The sequence below is a fragment of the Tiliqua scincoides genome, chromosome 2 (assembly GCF_035046505.1).
Source record: "Tiliqua scincoides isolate rTilSci1 chromosome 2, rTilSci1.hap2, whole genome shotgun sequence".
Lineage (NCBI taxonomy): Eukaryota > Metazoa > Chordata > Lepidosauria > Squamata > Scincidae > Tiliqua > Tiliqua scincoides.
Genome location: NC_089822.1, coordinates 107,154,420 through 107,158,476, shown reverse-complemented (window position 1 = coordinate 107,158,476; position 4,057 = coordinate 107,154,420). Strand labels below are relative to the sequence as shown.

At 49.0% G+C, this 4,057-nt stretch overlaps 1 pseudogene; it reads left to right on the top strand.

Moving 5' to 3' along the window:
- The first annotated feature begins 1,768 nt into the window (after positions 1 to 1,768).
- LOC136643140 (5S ribosomal RNA) lies at positions 1,769 to 1,885 on the top strand (annotated as a pseudogene).
- Positions 1,886 to 4,057: the final 2,172 nt, after the last annotated feature.

Genomic DNA, 4,057 nt, shown 5'->3' with positions numbered 1-4,057 from the left:
CCTCGCTCCCCGCTCCCTCTCCCAGCATGCCTTCGCACTGCCCTCTCCCCACCTCGCTGTAACACCTCCTCCCCACCCTCTTCCTGTCCTCCGCCTGCCTCCCCTCTCCCCAGAACGCCTCCTCACCGCTTCCCCCCATGCCTTCACTTACCTCTCCACTGCTCGGAGACCACTGAGCAGCATAGCTTGGGCGCCCACCCAGCACTAGTCCAGTGCCAGCTGGTGCTGGGCTACCACCAGCGCTCACCCGGCACAAGGGCCAGCGCGCATAGCTCAAGATTGAGCTTTCTCCTGGGTACGTGTGGATAGGATTGCAGCCTGTGGGATGTGAGGGGACTTTTTTAAAAAACAGATCAGCAACAGATTGGTAGGGTAAGGCGGGTTCTTCTTGGGAGGAATAGGACAGTTCTTTATTTTAAATAAATGTTTAAACTTATTCTAAACTTTTAATTTACTTACTTAGAGCCCAATCCTGTGGTCTGCGCCACACCTCCGCAGTGCGGACCACAGTCGCAAACGTACCATAAGGCATGTTTGCGGGGCTTACAGCCGGGCTCTGTGACTGCCAGGCTGCGGAACAGGAGATGGACAGTGTCCAGGGGTGTGGGGGGAGGCGTGTCGGGGGTGGGGGAGAGGTGGATCAGTAGAGCCGAGCTCTGCAGGATCCAGGGCGCTCGGGTAGGGCTGCTCACCCTACACAATGCCTTCACTTTAGCGGAGACCAAACAGTCACTGCTAAAGTGAGTAGCCCCATTACGGGACTGCTTCCCTTACTCGGGGGAAGGGGATAAACATCCCCTTCTCCCGAGGAGCCTCCCGCGGTAGCGCAGGAGGCACTGGATCCAGCAGGGGCCTTCCATGGAGCCGCCGGGTCCCGCAGCTCCAGGCAGCTCAGGATTGAGCTGTTACTCTCATTGATTATATTTGGTTTTGTTGTATGGGGGGGGGGGGATTTTAAATTTTTTAATTTTCCTGCTTGATGATGTCACTTCCGGCCATTACACCACTTCCAGATTAATGTCATCACTTCCAGTGGATCCTGACAGATTTTCATTCTAAAAAGGGGGTCCTGGGCTAAAAGGTTTGAGAACCCCTGTGGTTTCCTGTGTGTAAGCACAGGAATGAATGGAAGGATGGTGAGTCACTAAAGAGTGGTTTTGAGGTTAAATATTACTTCTCCGAAACTTGAACTATTATTCTACCTTTTGCTTTCATTACAAACCACAGATTGCATTCATTTATGTTCATAATAGTACAAATTAAGCATGACCATTTCCATTTCCTGTTACATCAGAAATGCAAACGCATCTCTAGTTATAAGAATGTTTTATAGTATTTTTGAAGGGATTTTCATTTGTTGTCTTGATGATGTGAGCCAGATGAAGAAAGCGGAGAATGCAGAAGCCGGAATAGATGTTAAAGACTATCCAAAGACACATGAGGAAATGCCATAAAAGAGTGGAAATAATAATACCCAAGTGCAATTGCTGCTGCAAGAGGGGGTGTGCTCCATGTGAAATTTCACATTATAATTTTGCAGTCACACTAGAGACAAATCATGAAATGGAGATTCACTAAAGCTCGCTATACTTTGTGGCAAAATCCGGGGTGGGGAGTTCTCCTGTGGATGATCCATTTAAATAAACTGCAGGGAGACAAGAGTACTACAGGGTATGATTTGTGCCACCCCCATTCACTGCAGTGAACTTGACACAGAAGATGTTGTTGCTCACTTGCGCATAAGAGGCTATATTGCCATTTGCACTAAAACAACAACTGTTACCCTGCACGAGCCTGATCTCGTCTGATCTCAGAAGCTAAGCAGGGTCAGGCCTGGTTAGTACTTGGATGGGAGACCGCCTGGGAATACCGGGTGCTGTAGGCTTATACTGTAGTCTTTTGAGACTGAAGGTTGCCAACCAGAGACTGAAGCCAGTTGCAGAATTCCTGTACTGCAGTATTCTTAGGAAGAATTCTATTGGTGGAAAAAATCCAACATGAACACTCATTAACCAGATTTATACGTTGTAGGGTTTGAAAAGCATAATGAATTGGGATCTCCCACCCACCCCTCCTTTCCGGATACTAACCCTTACTTGTCAGAGACATATGGCCATTTTTCTGTCAAGCTGTCTCCATAGTCAAAACTGTAAAGCCAAACGCCCCATACTTTTTAATTGTTAACTGGAAATTAAGATTTTTCAGAATTGTAACAAGAATTCACCTGGGATTCACCTGAAGCCAGCAGCTGGAAGCTGACCAGCTCTGAGTTCAGTATTTGGAATTGCTTGCTGTTAAGTGTGCCTTTCTTTAGAGGCCTTAAATGGTGGAGTGGTCAGCCAACCATTATGTGAAACATCCTTGGAAGACTTATAAGCTTTTCCTTCTAGGGCTCCGGGGAGTAACTGGTTGGGTATGAAGAGCACTTCGGGAAGGGTCCCTCTATCCTTCTACTAATGGCCTGCTGACAACTCCCATCAATAAAACTGCCACTTTCTATTTCGTTTGCTATCTCTGAACTGTAGCAAGAGAGGATGACAACAATGGTATCTGTGTCGTGGATTATTGTGTCCTGGTGAAATGTGTCCCAGTCATTGACATCCCTGGACATTTGTGTCTGGGGTTTTTTGAGTTCCTGTTATTTGCATTCCACTATAACTGGGCAACAAACCCCGTGTTATATACACTAAGGGCACAATACTATCCTGCCCTGGAACATGCAAGCCAAGAGGCTTGCGCTGTGACCAGCACAGGATACGGGCCAGAATTTCCTCAGCCAGAGGTAAGGGAAAAGTATTCCCCTTACCCTGGGTAAGGCGCCCTGGCCCCATGGGTCTCCTCAGACGTATGCCACCTCCTGAGGTGGCACAAGTCCGAGGAGAGCAAAGCAGCTTCAAGCCACTCTGAACTCCCCTGGAAAGGGGATCCAGCTGGATCCAAGCCCTGCCTCCCACCCCCAAGGCTGCCCACCGCCCGTCCTCCCCCTGCCCCAGAACACCTTCTTCCTACCTCCTCCCCGCCCACCCTTGTGTCAGCACGGAGGCTTGTGTCAGCCTCCGCAGGCCGGCACACCTCTGTGCACCAGCCTTGCCAACTCCCGAGGAGGCACAAATGGTTCTTAAGGCACATTGCAGCCCATGTGCCGCTTAGGATTGCACTGCACGCCATCTTATTGCACTGCATGCTTCTTATCCCTGCATGCTTCTTATCCTACTTTTAAGTTTTAGACATAAAAAAGGGCATCTAATATAAATATACATATATTGGTAAACAAATGTACGAGACACACACAAAAATGCACACAAATGTCAAATGCCAGGATGCATTTTACCAGGACACAGTTGCCCAGGACACAATGGTCCTGTCACCAGCAACAACCCTCCACAGGTTGGATTTGGGAGAACTGTTGAGTTATAATAACATCAACGGCCCAATCTTAACCGTGTGCTCTGCCACGGGAACTAGCATTCTGGTGGTTGGACCCACTTTACGGTGTTGCAAACATCATTCTGGAAGCATGTGGAGCCATGCACTTTTGGTCTGCCACCGCTGCCTCTGCAAGGAGGACCTCACACTCAGTGAAGAGGAGCCCAACAGCAGATAAGTCAGTGATGTGGGTGGGAGGATTGGGGCAGGTTGGGGGGAGGGTCAAGGGCATGTTGGAGGCAGGAAGGGGACGTACCTGGTGCAAGTGACTTGAGCCAGATGCTATCCCCTCTGGGGCCAACTGACACACCCCCTTGGTCTCCTAGGGCTTGTGCCAACTAAAGGGCTGGCGCAGGTTCAAAGAAACCCATTGGTGATCAAGGGCCTACAGAACGGTAAGGGAAAATGTTTTCCCTTACTTCTCCCATGCCTCCCAATCAGCTCTCCCACCGTAGCATGCAGCACAGCCCATTTTGGTGCGGCTTGCATGCTGTGGCAAAGAAAACATAGAATTGGGCTGTTAGTTTAGTCCAAAATACCTTTGTTTTATGAGTTTTCATAGGATTCATTCTTGCTTCAGTGACAGCATCCAGTTCTAAACAAGTCAGCTTTTGGACAGTTAGAAGAAGAG